Below are 19,809 nucleotides of genomic sequence, written 5' to 3'. Positions count from 1 at the left end.
TACAAAACACTCGTACAAAAAAAAGCAAATGATTTAAAATATAAGCTAAAAATTAAGTTGGATACTATAAAAATTACTCTGAATAAAAATAAAGAGAGACTTGTATTCTGTGCATAAAGAAAATGGTTGCATTTCCACACCACCCACGAGGTAGCAACCGCGGCGCATTGAGATTTTTATTTGGAGTGATATCTCTCCCCAGTAGGCCTACAAAACACTCATTTACAAAAAGTATCTTCATGATATGTCTTTACAAGACCGCGATACGATAGACATCAAACGCAAACGATGGATACCGATAAACTTGCACATCAGATCTATGTGAAAAAAAACCGTTAACGTTCATGTATGTATGCGAAACAATTGCAAGTTTACCAGTATCCATCATTTACGTTTGATGTTTATCGCATCATGGTCTTATAAAGAAATACCATGAAGTAACATGAAAAGAAAAAAAATGTTTTGCATACATAAGTTGTATAAAAAAATATTTAAACACTCTCCTCACCATTTGCAACATAATCCGATAGTAGATAAATCTATTACCACATCATGTCGCGGGCCTTAGAACCACTGCATTCAATAAACGTAACTAAATATAGTTTTCTTTCTTGTTTTCTTTAAAAGAAAACATTTTAAAAAACAATAGTTAGTTACAGTTTTTTTATTGAATGGGGGTTTCAAGTGTTTTTTGTTTTGTGTTTGACTGTAACTTTTTTTTATGTTGTTCGTGTAATGTGTTGTAGTCCTTAAAAGGACTTTTTTAAAAAATCGGTTAAATTAAAAAATTCGTTTTGATGAATGACTGTTGTTTTCTTCTTCGTTGTCCTTTTCTTTGCGTTTCTTAGTCTTGTATAAAATAAAATAAAGAGAAGCGATATGACGTCCTCTCATATATCGATTGGTTTTAACGTAATCGAATTTTGAATTTTCATCCGTGTCGTACGCGACCATCAGCGGTTGGGTATCATCGTCACAACCATCGGCAGAACAATCTACCTCATCGTGAGTCTTGAAGAAAAGTCCGACGCCACATTAGCGGCTACTCTTCGTTTTTCGTACGCGACATAAATGTTTACAGCGAATACGTTGTTTTTGCGATGCGACGTATTGAGATCTTTTAACACCGACGCTGTCAATTTCATATTCGACGATTGATGTAATTTGAACGCCTTTACGTTCCCGTCGTCACCGTAGAATCCGGAGAATAGAACCTCTTTACTGTCAATAAGTCCGATCGCTTTATCGCCGCATTCAAATTCGCAATAATACTTTTGACCACACGCAAAATCATCTTTGAAAATTATCCTCACGGTTAAGTTATCACAGTTTTTGTCGAAATCGTGTTCAGATAAATCGACAATGTATGCAAAACTGTTTTAACTTAAAACACATAGGCTTCAGACGTTGGTTCCCGACACGCAAGCGTATATCTTCTTCACTAACCGGAATCATGATGATGTTTACACCTCGTGCGTTTCTCAAAGAATAAACTAATTCGGAATGGAATGGAATGGAATGCAAAGTTGGCAGGAGTCTATTACTCCCTACTTTATCGCAGAACCTGGACAGAGTCCCTTGCTGCTGGATCTTTCTAATCGGGCTTGTTTTTAAAAGGGTTATTTTTTAATCTCGGATCTAATTTTTCAAGTTTTGTCTATTATTATTTTAGTGAATTTAAGACGGATTTAATTGCATTCCAATCCGTTGTTAAACCAGCGTTATCGAACCCATTTCATGGGCCGACCGCGGAAGGTTAGGCTTATAAAGCCTGTCCTCCCGACGTAATTCCCCTTCAGACCGTCCACTGAAGTCCTTTCGGTGCTAACTCTTTAATAGGCTAGCAGGAATACGCCACAACGGGGCACTAGCTATAAGGAGGGAGCAATGTGTCCCCTTTTCCGGAGGAGTCGCAATTGCTGGGTTATTTTATCTTACTCTAAGTTTAACTTACAGATGGTGATACCTATTCGCGATCGCGGTTTTGGGGCGGCGATTTTCTGGAAAGAAGTAAACAGTAATTATTAACCTTCAGACACGCGTGTGTCTGAGAAGGGGTTGGGGGGACCGCGTGGCCGCAGTGAAGAAACCATTTGTTTTTGTGGTGGCTGTTGGCATCTGCAACAAAAGAAGCAGCAAACACACACGAGAGAAAAAAAAAAAAAAAAAATTAATTTTTACTTTCCTTTCGACTGGCAGGATGAGACGGCACGACGCGTCGTTCCACATCCACGTTTCTCCCGTTTCTGAAACAAGAGAAACAGAACAAAACACACGCGAGAAAAAAAAAAAAAAAAAAAATTTTTTTTTAGACCGCGTTTTTGTTTTGTGCGCGACTTACCGTATTTGAAGTCTTCAAACTATATAACTCGCGAAAAAAAAACTATTCACTCGCGTCCCCGGAAACGCGTCTGACGCACTATTCCGTTTATGGCTCATGCGATATGGAGGCCCCTAAGCCTGGTTTGTCGATTTTCGGCTACCGCACCGCACCATCACGGTGGTTCGTCCAGTACGGCGTGAGGCCGCTTCCTTACAACTGTCGGAGTTGGGTCCTCTCTGCAGATGTCCCGAAGATGACTGTGTTCGGACACAGCCGCTCTCCCGAACAGTCTGCGCGCCTGCGCCACCCCCACCTCGGACACGGATTGAAATCTCGCATCAGATCGGAGAGTGGCGTTCCTGACGAACCACGGAGCTCCAAAGATCGTCCGCAACGCGATGTTTTGGACGGCCTCGATCTTCTTTTGAAGCGAGGAGCTCATCATTGCCCCCCATGCCGGGTAAGCATATGTTAGAATCGGCAGTACGTACAGCCGAAAAATGAGAAGCTTAGTTGCCAGTGGGTATGGGCTGGCACTGTTCAGCACTGGGTATAGTGAGGCTCTGGCGGCCTTAGCCCTCCGGGTCGCATAATTTACATGTTCGCCGAAGGTAAGCCGCCTGTCCAACACCACCCCCAGGTACTTAACTGTTTTCTTAAAAGGGATTTTCTCCCCTGAGATTTCCAGCTCTCTGGTCGGTTTTCGTGTCTTGCATGTGAACATCAAGGCCACCGATTTTTCACCGTTGACCCTGATTCTCCACATGTCGAGCCACGGTTCCACTAAGTCCAGCTGCCTTTGGAGCCTCCGGACCGCGTAATCCACATTTGCGGATTCGTAGAAATATGCCGTGTCGTCTGCGTAAAGGGCCGTTTTGACCCCTTCCGACAGCGGCATATCGTTCACGTACAAAGTGTACAAGAACGGGGAAAGTACTGCTCCTTGGGGAACCCCAGCGGCTATTTCTCTGGTGGAGGAAATCGTTTCCCCTACGCGCACGACAAAATGTCGGTCTAGCAGATATGACCGCATCAGTCTGACATAGCGGTAGGGGATCGCCGATCGCGCTAGCTTATAAAGCAGCCCGCTATGCCAAACTTTGTCAAAGGCCTTGGCCACATCCAGAAAAACGGCTGCAGTCACCCGTTTCCTGTTCAGGCCTCCGACAAGGTCGTCTATTATTTTTACCAGTTGGAGGGTGGTTGAGTGACCCTCCCTGAACCCAAATTGCTCGGGCCGCACTTCTCCCTCCATGTATCGCCTCAGTTTTTCGAGAAAAATCCTCTCGAACAACTTAGACAATACCGGTAACAAGGAGATTGGCCTATAATTCCGTGGGAAAAGTAAACTTTTCCCCGGTTTGGGTAAACATACGACTTTGGCCGTTTTCCAACAATTCGGGAAATATCCAACGTACAAAATGGACGTGAATATCACCGAAATTGCTGTAATCACGGAGGCCGGTATGTTCCGGAATGCACGGGCGCTGATCCCGTCGACACCCGGGGGCTTGTGGCCTTAATGGCTGCGGAAACTTCCGCTTCAGTGACTTGGTCAATCTCTAGAGGGGCGTCCTCCACCTGTGAGAAATAATCTACAAGAAAGGATTCCACCTCGGTTGTGTGCTCGTCGTTCGGGGAGGGAGGGGGGTTTGGAGTGAACTGCTCCTCCAAGGTATCGGCGAATACCTCGGCTCTCTCCGCCTCCGAGTATGCAAGAAAACCTCGCTGCCCCACAACCGGATGGCGAGGCTTCTTCCCTTCTCGCAGTCTCCTGTTCAACCTGAACACCGAGGAGATGTCGTCAGAGACCGAGGCGAGGTATTCGTTCCACGAATCCTCTCGATGGCTTGTCAGCAGTTGTTTTACCCTGTCCGTTTGATTATAAAAGGCCCGCTTATCAGCGGGGGACAGGGTGATTCGATATCTCCTCCTCAGTCGTCGTTTCTCCGTTATGGCTTCGGAGATATGAGGAGGGAGGTCGTTTCGAACAACTGCTCGAGTTTTGGCCGATGAGCTGCCTGCCAGGGCCTCGGTCATTGACGACGTGACGCGCCCGACAGTGTCGTCGATTTCCTCCGGGGTGTTCAGGAGCTCAGGATTTACCGGCCTGTACTCCCGCTGGAGGGTCTCGTAGAACCTTTTCCAGTTGACTGACCTTCGGGGTATAGGCGGGGGATCTCGGCCACCCCCTGCCTGACCTAGTTCCAACAGGACAGGGGAATGGTCCGAGCTGAGGTCTTCTATCGTTTCAATCATGAATGGGAGGGTACCCCCTTTTATGACTGCGATATCCAGCACGTCAGGCCTAGATCTGCCTGAGCGATGCACGAACGTGGGCACCTCAGGGCCTACGACGACCAAGCGGCGGGCTCTCGCCCTTTCGTACAGCAATCTGCCATTCGGATTTGTCAGAATGCTGTTCCATGACACGTGTTTGGCATTGAGGTCGCCCATGAGTATCATGGGCCCATCCCAATTTTCCAGCACGGCATCCAGATCTGCGCCGGTTACCGCGTCGTTCGGCTTGCTATAAGCCGAAACCAGCCGATACACCGTGCCCAGATGCTCCACATGCACACACGTTTGCTCCATCACGTTTGTATGAAGAACAACGCGCGTATGCATGTGGCGTCTGTGGACTAAAACCGCAGTTCCACCAGAGGTGCGAGATCCGGGTCGAACTGGCCTATCCGTCCTATATGTAAAATAGTTCCGAAGGGTCAGTTGCTTGTTTGGGTTCAAGCACGTCTCAGACAACAGTATCACGTCTATCAGTAGATCCTCGGCCAGACGGCATAGTTCCTCCGTCCGGCCTACTACTGAGTTGGCGTTCCACTGCAAGAGTCTGAGGGTGGGCCTAACCATACCTGGACAGTGCAGCCATGAGGCACTCTATTAAGGACTGAATACAGTCCTTGAGAGATTTTGCCTGGAGCAGGCGTGGCAAAACCATCATGATATGTGGCAGGATATCCTTCACTGTCATCTGCGACAGGAACTCCATGCCAGTGGTCTCCAACGGGGTAGCCGGTTTCGGATTGCCGCTGGAGGTGCCTTTTGGCGCGGCCGCCCTTTTGGTGGGGCGCGGGGCCACAGGGGCCGCGGTGTTTTTAACAGCCTGCTTGGCCTTCCCAGCCGGAGCAGGCTTTGCCTTTCCCGTCGAGGAAGGCTTGGCCTTCTTCGCCGGGGCCGGCTTTGTCGCCGCCTTTTGTTTCACCACCTTCTTGGTGGTCGCCGCCGGTTTTGGCTTGGCGGGTGTTGGGGAGGGTACCTCCCCTTTTTTCACTACCGCCTTGGCCACAGGTGCCGGCACCTCCGGTTTGGGGGCTGATTTTCCCCCACCGGCAACACGGGCCCAGCTGCGGCCGTCAACAGTCGCGGGCTTTTTAATGCCCTTGACCTTATTGACTTGCTCCTTATAATAGGGGCAACCCCGGTAATTAGCCGGATGAGGCCCCTTGCAGTTAACGCATGAGGCTGGTTCCTCACGCGGCTTAACGCATGTGGCAGTGTCGTGGTCCCCACCACACTTGACACATTGCTGGGCCCTCTGGCAGTAATTGGACGAGTGTCCAAATTTCTGGCATCTGTGGCACTGGGGTGGCCCCCCTCGTGACACAAACGCAGTCACTGTGACCTTGCAGTAAAAAATACTGCCAAGGTCATAAATGGTCCGGGCCGAAGGGGTCCTCTTAAGGGCCACTAGGCAGGTCGGGGTTTCCCGACCGTCCCTTGTGAGGAGCTTCTTAACCGAAACCACCTCATAGCCAAGGGAGGTCAGTTCCTCCCTTACTTCCTCCGGGGCAGCCCCATAGGGGATTCCCCGTATAACCACCTTCAGCTCCCTGTCCTTCGGGAGCTGAAAGGAGTGAAAGGCGATTCCCTTCGAGTGCAGAAAACTCTGCACCGCCCGGTAATCCGCCTCGCTGCCCAGCTGCAGCCTTATCGAGAGCCCGGTGCTTTTAGCCACCAGGCGCCCCCCGATCCGCGACTTAATGTCGCGCGCTAATGCTGGCCACTCCTTCGGGCAGTAAACTAATTCGCGCGTTTACTCTATATTTATAAGTCCATCCCCACCACATCAGCCACACCCTACTCTACTATTTTGATCGTCAAATTTTCCCCTCCACTCTTTCCCCACCCACACCGAACAACGTGGGGAAAAAACCATCTGATATAAAATATCCTAACAACTTCATTTTGTATGATTTGAAACTACAACCTTTTTTTTAAAAAAAAGTTAACAACGTTCTAAAACCGAATTTGTTAAACACTCCTCACCATTTGCAACATAATCCGATAGTAGATAAATCTATTACCACATCATGTCGCGGGCCTTGGAACCACTGCATTCAATAAACGTAACTAAATATCGTTTTCTTTAAAAGAAAACATTTTAAAAAACAATACTTAGTTACAGTTTTTTTATTAAATGGGGGTTTAAAGTGTTTTTTGTTTTGTGTATATATGTGTAAGATTGTGTTGAATGTGTAATGTGTTGTAGTCCTGAAAAGGACTATTGTTTTTTCTAATACCTCCAAGTCTAGTCGAATATTATATCGTACGCATTGCCGACTCGACCCTTAAATACGAGTGTTAGTTTCTCTTCTATTATCGACTGGAACTCGCCCTCTTCAATAGTCGAAGACCCCGACGGGGAGTCTTATTCTTTAAGTCTTTGGGGGTTGGCGTCCCCACGGGCCTAGCCTCTGCAGCTATTCTTCCCACTATACAGTGAGCTGCTGGAGTGGTCCATTTTTCGCCGGTACTCGTGGGACCAAAATTTCTGATCCTATATTAAATTCCAAGATGGTTGGTGGTCCATCTGAAAAAAACACCAAATTAAGTCTTGCGAAGAGACCTCGATCAGCTTTGTCTGACGAGGATAAAAGTCCTATGGAAGAGAACTACAAATCTTTAGACTTGAACACTAAAAATATTCGATTCGTTGTTCTTCGAAATAGTCAGGAAGGTGGCTCCCTCCAAAAGGTTTCACCTTTCCTAATAAATAAAACTAACAGGTGCAAGTGGCTCCCCAAAGAACATCAGGAAATTACGCGACGGATCGATTCTGGTTGAAACATTCAACGACGAACAGAGTCGATCAATCTTACGTCTCCGTAATATGGGTGGTATAAATATAAGTGCTGAAAGCCACAAAACTTTAAATACGAGCAGGGGTGAAATTTTTTGTCGAGACCTTTTAGATATACATATCAATGAAATAGTTGACGAGCTTTGCCACCAAGATGTTGTTGAAGTGAAACGTATTATGAAACGGCAGAACGGAACAGAAGAACCGACACCGTCTCTTATATTAACATTTAATCTCCCTGTTCCACCAGAAAAGATTAAAGTGGGTTACCTCTCGGTTCGGGTACGACCATTCATACCCAACCCACGGCGATGTTTCAGATGCCAAGGTTTTCGTCACACTACAACATCTTGTACAAAAACTGAGATCTGTGCTCGATGTGCTAAAGAAGGTCACAATGACACTAACTGCGAAGAAAATGAAAAATGCGCAAACTGCAGTGGTCCACATACAGCCCGCTCCCAAGATTGCCCAATCTTTAAAAAAGAAAAGGCAATTCTCAAAATCTGTACGGAGCAAAAGCTATCTTTCCCGGCCGCACGAAGAGAATACAAAAAGTTAAATAATTCACGGAACCTGGTTAAACCAGATGTATCTTTTGCCACCGCTAAATCTAAACAAATTCCTACAAATGTTAATAATCAGCAGTGCGGATCCTGCAATGAGCTTAAAAAACTTGTTCAGATGCTTTCTGATCAAGTAGCTTCACTTACAGCCACTATATCAGAGATAACAAAGATGAAGAAAACGTCTTTCGTCGCAGTTGGTGAATCCAACAGTGTGATACACACGAAAGTTCCTGCTCCCAAAGTCGTACAGGCACGAGTAGCGACTATCACAGCTGGCAGTAAGCCACCTAATAAGCTCCCGGTAAAGGGAACCCACATAACCACCACCTCTGGGATGTTAACTGCAGCATCCCATTCAAATAAATCTCCACCATCACCTCATTTAATGGAGGATATGGTTGAAGAACCACCCGACCCTAGGGCATCGGAGTTCTTTAAAATAAAAAATACAGAAAAGAATAACCGAATCACCTACAACTAATTTTTATATAATTTCCGAAACTTAATTTTTTTATTTATTTTTTTACTGTTATGAACATTATTCAGTGGAATGTTAGAGGTATTCGGTCCCGCATTGAAGATATTAGAGTACTAGCGCACGCATATGATCCACTAATCATGTGTTTCCAAGAAACTCACCTTCTACAACATGACCCAATTACACTCAGAGGTTACTTCTGCGAGAGATACGACTGCCTAGTAGACAGTAGGGAGAGTGGTGGAGTAGCGATTTTCATGAAGAATGGGGTGTCTGCTACAAGAATTCAACTAACCACTGTCATTCCTGCTATTGCAGTAAAGGTCTCTATTCCCTTCAAATTGCATATCTGCAATCTGTATCTCTCACCGAACACTAAGTTCAGTACTTTAGATGTCTCAAATCTCCTCACGCAAATACCATCTCCATCGTTAATAGTAGGAGACTTCAATGCCCATCATATTTCCTGGGGCTCAATCTTCTGCTCCACTCGAGGAAATATGATAAACAGAGTGAGACAAGACTTGGACCTTTGTCTACTGAATCATGGATCACACACATTCATGTCATCATCTGGTACTGTATCTAACATTGATCTCTCCATATGCTCACCGAATGTGCTCCCTCATTTTAATTGGTCTGTTTGTGATGACTTTCACGGCAGTGATCATAGACCAATTATTATTGGTTTCGGTGTAGACTGCGAGATTAAAAGAAGGCCACGGAGATGGATTGTTGAAAAGGCAGATTGAAACAGATACCATAAAGCATTCCAATCTCAGTATGACGATGAAGCGAACATCCTCGACCAATATTCTTCTTTTACGTCCATGATACTTGAGAATGCCAACAGATATATCCCACAAACATCGGGTAATCCTAGACGTCCTTTCGTTCCATGGTGGAACGATGATTGCAAATATGCTATTAGGAATCGATGACAGGCACTACGAAAATTTAATCGTACGCTTACAACAGAACATCTAAATTTATACCGCAGGGCTAGAGCGGTGTCCCGTCGAGTATTCTTGGACGCTAAGAGGAATTCATGGACGAAATACGTGAGCACTATCTCACGCACTACTCCCACATCTACTGTATGGAAGAAAATTCGTGCAATTTTCGGATCACCGAAACAATCTATCCTCGGGATTATTGATGAAGGAGAACTCCTTTCATCATCCTCGGAAGTGGCAAATATTCTAGCAAAATCTTTCCGCTCGGTGTCTCTCACTTCATCATATAATAACGATTTTCAAAGGTACACGATACAAATAGAAGTATTATCGTTAAACATTGGTGATTCGGTTGGTGAATTAAACACTCCATTCGTATTTAAAGAATTGTTACATGCACTTAAAAACTCACGGGACACTTCCCCAGGACCGGACAACATTCGCCTTTCCATCCTTTCACACCTTCCTAATTCGGCACTACAACAACTTTTGAATATTTTCAACGGTTTATTCTCCGAACAACTCTTCCCACCCGGCTGGTCTGAAGCATTTATTATACCAGTACTAAAACCTGGTAAAGACAAAACCAACCCCTCAAGCTACCGCCCTATTTCATTAACAAGCGCTTTGTGTAAAATAATGGAGAGAATGGTAAACCGCAGACTTACATGGTACTTGGAGGAACATGGCTTTCTATCTCCAGAACAGTGTGGTTTTCGACAAGGACGATCTTCTATTGACCATTTAGTGTCACTGGAAACAGCCATACAAAACGCTTTCCTAAATCGGCAGCACCTCGTCGCTATCTTCTTCGATATAAAAAAGGCGTATGACACAGCCTGGCGACGTGGTATTCTTAACACTCTCAAAGAATGGGGAATCAAGGGCAATATGCTTGCTTTTATCCGGGGATTCTTAAATCACCGAACGGCTCGTGTTCGTGTAGATGATTCGCTCTCAGATAGTGTCATCTTGGAGAATGGAGTGCCACAAGGTAGTGTATTAAGTGCCACCTTATTTTCTGTAGCCATAAACGATATTACCAAATGTGTGCAGGCTCCTGTCTCATGTTCTCTATTTGCTGACGACTTTGCTGTCTATATTGCAAACCGTTCAACACTTACAGCAGAGAGACTACTGCAGAACACTATATCTCACCTTGAAGCTTGGTTCAGGATTACTGGTTTCACATTTTCATCCGAAAAAACAAAATGTGTAGTTTTTTCTCGGCTACGAAACCCTTCTATTCCGCAAATATTTCTGAATGGTGAGACTATTACTATCTCTACTTACGTCAAGTTTTTAGGTTTATTTTTTGATAGCCGTCTTACTTGGGTCAAACATTTAAAAGAATTGAAAACAAAATGTTCCAAACTTCTAGATATGATGCGAGTCCTTACTAACACCAACTGGGGAGCCGATAGGTCATGTATCATACGTTTTTACTATTCCTTTGTTCGCTCCCGTTTAGATTATGGTTGTGTCGCCTACTCTTCAGCTCGTCAATTCGTGCTTAAAATGCTGGATAGTGTACATCATGCTTTCCTTCGGCTTGCCGCAGGCGCGTTTAGATCAAGTCCTGTCGCAAGCTTACTTGTATACTGTGGTGAACCATCACTTTGGGATAGACGAGACCAGCTTTTATTATCTTATTTTGCTCGTCTCAGAGGACAGCCAAATCACCCGGCTCTTGACTCGGTCTTTAGAAATCCTAATCTAGGAAAGTATGAGGATCATCCACGTCGTACTGCACCTGTAGGTGTCCGTACCTGGCGTCTGCTGCAGCATATAAATGTTGACACACCGTCATTCTTTCCCATGTATCCTTGCTCATATCCTCCATGGAGAATAAACCTTATAAATTTTAATTTTGACCTGACTACATACAATAAACAATCAACACCATCCATTGTCTTTCAGCAAATATTTCAGTGTATTCTCTCCAAGATGAAACCAGACGCGGTTGTATACACTGATGGATCGAAACAAAACGATACAGTTGGGTGTGCATTTGTTGTCAATGAAAGAACTTATATGTTTGGTCTACCCGGTATTACGAGTGTGTTTACCGCTGAACTATACGCTAAAAATAAGGCTCTAAACATCATTAACCCTAAATATAGAAAAATTCTTATTTGCGGTGACTCGGGTAGTGCTCTCCAAGCCTTAAAAAACTTTTATTCCAAACATCCTATCGTCATTGAAATTTACAACGCAATCGCCGAGTTGAATACTCGCAACACAGAATTAAGTTTTTGCTGGGTCCCTAGCCACGTAGGGATTCCAGGTAATGAACATGCTGCCTCCTTTCACCACCCGAGTTGCTACTTCTGATTTCATTAACTATGTAAAACAATCACTAAGAGCAAGGTGGCAAGGTGACTGGACGGCTACCGTTGATAATAATCTCCGTCAGATTAAAGATTCTGTGCTACCATGGGACTCCTCATACAGAAAACCCCGGCGTGAGGAAGTAGTTCTCTGTCGATTGCGGATAGGACACACGAGTACCTGTTGACAAGAGGACAAGCACCTCTTTGCGCACGATGCAACAGCCGCGTGACTGTGCCCCACATACTCGTGGACTGCATATGTTATACGGCATTGCGTAGTATAGGGTTAATACAAAAAATTTAATTACTCTAGTCCTATGTATTGCTTTTGTTATCCGAGTAGCGAGCCTTTTACACTCCCTATCGGAATTTTGTTATATATATATATATATATATATATATATATATATATATATATTCATATTTTTTTGTTTTATTTGTTTTTTTTTTATGTTTAGTTGGAAGTTTTATCTCTTTTTTTAGTTTTAAGTTTTATTTAGTTTTAATATGATAGTTTTTAACGTAGTTTTAAGTTACATGTTAGTGTTTTTGTTATCCGAGAATGGGCCTTTTACACCCATTCCGGATTTTGCTTACTGTGATAGTAGTTGGAAGTTTTAATTACTTTTGCTTTTACTTTTTTTTTTTTTTTTATTTTTATTTATTTATTTTCCGGGCGATGATAACGACCGCTCGTTTTTCGCCCTAAAAAAAAAAAAATAGTCGAAGAGAACCGCTTCGGTAGGAATACAATAAACGGTTCCTCTACGCTGCTGCCTCTTACAGTACACAATACTTTTACCATATTTTGTGTCTACAGTCTTCAACGCTAATATTTCATACGGTTTACCAACCGTCATCGCAGCCACAGTTTTAGTTTCGGTTAGACGAACGGTTTTTGTATTTAACCGTTCAACGAAAGCTTTTCTTGTCGATGCGTCGTCTGTCGTGATGAATCAGTAGTCAGCGTTAGAATGATCCTTATGCTGTTTAGGAACCGCTATTTATACTCACTAGATGAAAAAAAGTTCCCCCTCCTCAACCAACCGCAAACGAACAATTCTGAACCTGTTTATCATCATTCCGCATCCGGTGTTCCAAGAAACAACGCAATAAATAATTGTTTTTTTTATAAATTACCACATCGGCTATTCTAAGAACAGATGCAATAAATAACCGTTTTTTTCGTTAAACCACAAACGAACAAGTGTGAACCTGCTTATCAACAACTCACATCCGGTCTTCGAAGAAACAACGCAATAAATAATTATGTTTTTTTTTATCAACTACCACATCTGCTATTCTGTGAACTGATGCAATAAATAACCGTTTCTTTTCCGTTAAACAGGAAACGAACAAGTTTGAACCTGCATTCAACTGACTCGATGTAAAAAAAACAAGTTTTTAATTTAAAGAAACAATAATATTAACTGAAGAAAAAAAGCTTTTACACCAGATCATAGTTACAAAAATATTTTTGTTTTGTTATTGAGTTGCATTTCCACACCACCCAAGAGGTAGCAACCGCGGCGCGTTGAGATTTTTTTTTTAAGTGAAATCTCTCCCCTATAGGCCTACAAAACACTCAACTGTAAGATGTTACAAACTTACTTTTAAATCTTCGGTCAAACCATCGTCTTTCTTTCCGTAATATGTTAATTTCATCTAATGTCGTCTTACAACAGACATTTCGTCATCGGTAAATTTGTTTGTATATCTGGTCGGTAAATAGATTTGAAAGCAACCCAATTCGTTTGCAACGGTGTCGTATAATATGGTGCAAATACGATACTCATATAAAGATGTAAATACCTTTCTCATATCCAATATTTCGTAGTCTACATCGGTGCGAAGATCAGTCAGCCGTTTCCACGGTAGTTTCTTGAGAAAACAAACGTCATCGTGAAAAGCGTTAACAAACGATATGGCATCCATCTTCACACTCGCAGAGTTTACACTCGACTGATCGGTTGACGACGATGACGGTACCGTATACATACTTTTGTCATCCGCATTACTCTTGTCGGCAATTTTACAAATAACCGATATAAAGCGCTATCATCGATGACTGAACAAGCGAATTGATTCTTCCATAACAGCTCATATTCATTATCGCGTACCATAGTGTACAACCTTTTTGCATTTTCAATAATCATTTCACAGGAGCAAAGGTATTTCGGTAGTCCACGTCCGTTGTAACCAAATTTCTTCCAATCGACGGAATGTATTATTTCACCGTCACAGTGAACAGAGTGAGCGACAAACATCATAAAACTATATTTACAAATATGCGATGCAATAAATCGCAATTCGTTAACCGAATCGGTAAACATTTTCATCGCTACTATAGTGAATATAATGTCTACACAAGCCGTCTACAGTATCGATTTTTAAGCTGTCTAAATATTCCTGTAATCCGTTGTGAAGTTCAGCGAATGTGGCTGCGTAACTGAAATGCACTCTAACCGTATTGAAACGATCAACGTCCACACTTATACTTGTAGCGTGCGGAAACCCCGCAGATGTAAGTTTCGTCAAATGACGCAACGATCTTACACGACGACGTGGAAAAAATCTAACCATCCAAACCGATGCGGATATATCTACATCCATCGTTAAACTGTTAATGGAATTAAGTATTAGTTCCCTTTTAAACTCTATACATACATCTACCACATTGTCTTCGTCGGTTACATTTCCACACCACCCAGGAGGTAGTAACCGCGGCACGTTGAGATTTTTTTTTACATGAGTAAAATCTCTCCCCGATAGGCCTACTATAAAACACTCGAATTTTTTTTTTAACTTATTTTTTTTTTTTGTTTGTTTATGTAGTTTCTTTCACAAATGTTTGTACTTGATTTATTACAAACATTATGCTATGTCATTACGACATATTGTTCTTTCTTCGTGGAACAATAGATTCGAACGAAAGAGGAACGTTTTCCTTTATGCAGTTTTGACATCGCACCAAGTGTTGAGACGAGTCAATCGTTTCGTTGCACCAACAACATTTGATGTCCATGTCATTGAAACAGTAGTAATAACCGTTTTTAGCCAGTTTTTCTTTATTGTTAGCGTCTGTATGTTCAAAAGTACGCAGACGATCGGCTTCTCTCGCCAGATCCAACGACTTATTCGACTACTTCAACCACTGCATGTAGAAACAACCCGTATGCAACGCACATTTTCCACCCGCATGGAGGTTGTGGTACGGACAATTTACTATTTAATTATGTTTCGGTTTTGGTGCGTTTTCCGGTATCTCACGTACGTCGGAATGAAATCGACGTAAGAAATCTGCTTTCTCCAGTCCTTTAGTGTATATCGAATTGTGAACAAAACGCCTTCATGATATCATCACTGTATACTGCCTCACCGTAATCCCAATTGATTTTGTGAAAATTTCTCTCCAACCATCCGACCATCCGTTTGTACTTAGACGGTAACTCAGACTTTGGATACGGCGATCGAAAGTGAAGAAGCATATAGCATTCTTCTCTGACAACAGCGAGTTCTTTGATTATAAACTCTCCGCGTTTGCCAAGAAAGCCGTGATACTCGATAACTCCTTCCATGACGGCAACTCACTTGCGTATGAGGACCGACGTAAGTTCTTTAGACGTTTATTAAGGTGTACTTATAATTGTGGTGGGGATACACCCCCCACCATAAACGCACCAAATATTTACTGCGTGCGATCGTATAAAGATTCGTATACGTCATCAAAGGAACAGTAAATACCGTGTTTGGCTAATTCGTCCTTATCTAAGACCAATGGTGGTATGCACGACCTTTTGTCTTCTTGTTTTTCGTCGCTCCTCTTTGACGGTATCGTCTTCTTACTGTTAGGTTTTTCGACCTTTTAGTGTTTTCACTCGTCGACGATCGTTCGTACGGCTTATTACGCGGTTTCTTTTTTTTCTGTTCACCGCTGTTCTTTTTTGTCGGCTTCGTAGATGTTTTCTTTTTTTTTCTTGTTAACTAATAAAGACTGATCTACGATATCGTTATGTAACGTCTCTTCAGCGATCGGTAACAACTGCTGATCGTCTGATGAACTCGACCCTCCTCCTCCCTCCATGACTGACTCTCAACTGACGATCTTCGTCGTCTGTCGTAACCTTCTGTTTCTATGCCATTGTGGAATTGAAGGGGGTTACCCCCTCCACCTCGTCTTCTTCATCCTCTTTTAGAGGACCATCATAGTCAGCATCATCATCATGTGCATGTAACGTTATGTTAGGTAATGAGATTTTGGTAGCGTTTACCTTTGGTAACTGTTGTCCTCGCTGAAGGTAATGATGCCTTTTCATTCACTATGGTTTTCTTCTTCAGTGTGGTTTTGTTGATATTTACCTTTGGTAATACTGTTGTCTTCGCTGAAGGTAATGATGTCGTTACATTCACTATGGTTTTCTTCTTCAATGTGGTTTTGTTGATATTTACCTTTGGAAATACTGTTGTCTTTGCTGAAGGTAACACTATTGCTTTTTCTGAAGGTGACGATGTAGTGATGTTGCTAACTACGTCAGCAGACAGGTTTTTCGAAGATGATGGTGGTGATACGGTAGCGTTGTAAAAAATGGACACCACCTCCACAGACGATGAATTACACCATACTAACGGTATGTTAACCGGCGATTGTGTAGAAAAAGTCACTCTGCACCGTATCGGTTTCATCGTTGTACAAGATTCATGTGAAAAGTCGCCCAGTAGTAGTGTTACAATTATACTAAATGCTATACCTGTTTTAAATACACTCAATGTTATCAACCATTTCGTAAACCGTCGCCACGTAGCTAATATTTGGTTTTTACCTTCATTTCTTCGTCAATCCCTATCGCCAAATTGAACGATTTTAAATACCTCCAGTATTACATAAATTTTTTCACTATTCCAGTGAGCTATCTACTCACAATGTGAACTATGTGACGATGCTATCATGTATAATGAGACAGTACGCAGTCGTGTTGGCCGGTATATTGTTTTTGGTATCGAAATCGATACGTACATCTACTGTTCCTGTTTTAAGCGATTCGTTCTGACGGGAACAGTCGATAACTATTAACGGTACACTGGTCTTGAAATCCGCCAAACTGTAAGCGGGACATTCGTCCTCCGGTTTGTTATAATAACCGGACCGAAAGCTGGCGAACATTTATACATCATATTCACATCTCCCTGTAGATTGTCGTACGGATAGTACTGCGAATTCAAATACAGACGAACGTTTACCAACTCGCACATATCGAAGAGCGTCAATGATTTTGTAGCTTTATCCTTTCTGTCCGTCTGTAAACCGAATATCACGTATCTCGGTTTCTCCGTTTGCGCACATGTTTTTACCGTCCATGAATGTATGTTTGTTTGTGGTAGAGCCGGATATCCGTGGATTTGCCATGTACGAAAAGGAATCGCAAACGGTCTATCTCGTTCTACTACCTTCAACAATTGCAATCGCATCGTATCGGCAACGTGAACATACGGAATTTTCCACGCTATCTTAGTCACTTTCAAATTGGAATCAGGCGCCTCTTTGGAAAACACTAATGCGTTCACGTCGCTGGAAGATCTAAGCAAAACCAATTCTTGTTTGACGTTCAATATTATGTGTTTGTAGTCGTCGGCGAAACCCATCAGCATACGCAGCGGTACGTAGAAGCAAAATCTTCCCGTATTTTTTTCCAAATCGAACTTATCCGAAGCTTTGAACTTCCACCCGAAATTTTCCAAAATATTTTCTTCGCTTTTACGCAACGAAAGAATATTCTTTATCGTTTGTACGCGACACATTTCCGTGCCGTTTTTCTCGTATCGTATCTCCTCGAAGAGAAACGGCATCGCGTGTTTGTTAACCACGAATCCGTTGCCTTTTTATCGCCTGCTTCAGTAGTTAACGCACCTTCGACCATCAAATAGCTTTTATGCGGTAAGGTGTACACATCTTGTTGGTGTATCGGAATTCGGATTTCATCGATGTTGTACGGTAGATGGGTATGATATTCGTACTGTGTGATCGTGTTGTCGAATGAAACACTTTCACCGACATCCAACATATTCGCTCCTATCGTTGCCATTACGATTCACCAAAACTGTAAAACCAAGTTTTCGAAGAAACAACACGTTACGCGATATTAACGCTTTAGTGTTTGCTCGTCGACTGATCGGTTTGCGTGTCGTTTCGATACTAGTACCACCGCTATTGTATATTAACCCCATTTATTGACTTTCCTTTTACTTCGTTTTCCTTTGTAGATGCAATCTCACCGTAATTGTTTCACCGCGGAAATTTATCGGTTTTCCGTCTTGATCGGTAAACTTTATAGCGATCTCGTCTAAGCTCTTCGTATTCACCGGTAGATAGATTATATTCTTCGGCGATTCGATTATTTTGAAACCAGGCGGTACACTTAGCGTGAATTCGTGCAATACGTGTCCCTCTGATCCGTTCGTATAGGAGCCTCGTATAAGGTTGCATTCGACCCGTACGGTGTTCACGTTGTTAATGGCGACCGGCTTCGATGACTCGTGGCATATATCCGCCGTCAGTTTAGTTTTCTCGAACCCCAATAGCCGTGCCAAACTATCTATTGAGGTCAGATCGATCGCGGCACTGTATTTAAGTTCGCATTTTAACGTATTATTATTCGGACGCATAAGTAAATCTATTTTGGTTTTGTCTTTGAGTTCATCGCTCAAGCGTTTAGCGATATCATCCACTTCATACGATTCGGTCGCTAGTGTCAGCGTAATCGGCTTTTGAGGTCTCTTTGTTTCAACAGTAAATGTGTTGCTGATTCCCTCTTCGACATTTGGAATTGAGTTGTATGTGGTTAAATTTATCAACGCCAAGTCCCAATCACCATCAGACGGTATTACACGCTACATTCTTTCCGCCATCCAATGGCGGAAAGAATGTAGCGTGTAAGAACGACGTATTTCCACTTATGCAGAACATGTTTACCTGTAGGTCAACGGACCACGACTGAGAAATTCAAGACATAAATGTCCACAGATAACCGTGTTTATACTCTGTGTGGCGTTATAATTGAAATTTATAGTCGAATCGAGTGGAAAATGACGCAACAATTCGTTAGGTGGTCGCAAATTAACGAAACTATCGAAATAGTCCACCATCCGTCCACGTTTTCAAAAACATACCCAATGTGTTCCATGACCGGTACTGCGGTCAAGATTAACTATCACAGATTCGTTGGTCTTCGGTTGTCTGGGTAATGCGTCCAACATGAAGACCCCTCGAAAATCGGCTATATTCAGTCTTCTCGCGTACCACATTATTTCTATGTTCGATAGCGGTCGCACTGGTATTTCCTTTATTGGAGACGACGACGACGACGTTTTTTTTTTTACCGCCCATCCCCGATCCGGTCAAAGGGTAGGGCTTAAGGTATAATCCTCGCCCTGCAGTGCCCGCTTTTCGTTTCATCATTTCAACAAGACGTTTTATATTATTCCTTTTTGTCAGTCTTCGTCGTCTTCTTACTCTTCCGCCACCGAACTTTCCTTTTAACTTCATCGCGTTTGTAACCGCCCATGCCGTAGCTTTTTCCGCGATACTCGAATCCTTTGCTTTAACTCTTTCCCAAGCGCTATCGGCTAATTTACGATGTGCTGCCGCTCTTCTTTCGTTATCGTTGTACGTTGCGTAAAGAACACGATATCGTGTTCTTTACAAGCGGCGTCTAACTTGTTTACACCGGGATTGCCTCTCTTTAATCGTTTTTTTTTTAAATTCGTTCCCGGTTCGCAGTACTGATATCCCGGAATATGTAACTATCGGTAATAAATCTATCCCTTTATTTACAACTGTACCCACCATCTTTTTGACACCTTTTAATGCTTTATCGCCAATATAAGTTCCCAACGCTCCTGCAGCTCCTGCTGTTAGAGTTGTTAACAGTCCACCGCCTCGTTTAAGACTGGCTGTTCGTTTAGATCTTCTCACCTTACCCTTTCGAACAGAAGATGAACGTTTTAACCTCCTCACTCTTGCCATGTCGGACAGACAATGAACTTGTTAACAACATT

This window comes from Lycorma delicatula, chromosome 6 (assembly GCF_047948215.1).
Source record: "Lycorma delicatula isolate Av1 chromosome 6, ASM4794821v1, whole genome shotgun sequence".
NCBI classification, from domain to species: Eukaryota; Metazoa; Arthropoda; class Insecta; order Hemiptera; family Fulgoridae; genus Lycorma; species Lycorma delicatula.
The sequence above is the reverse complement of the archived record's forward strand: the minus strand, read 5'-3'. Positions refer to the sequence as shown.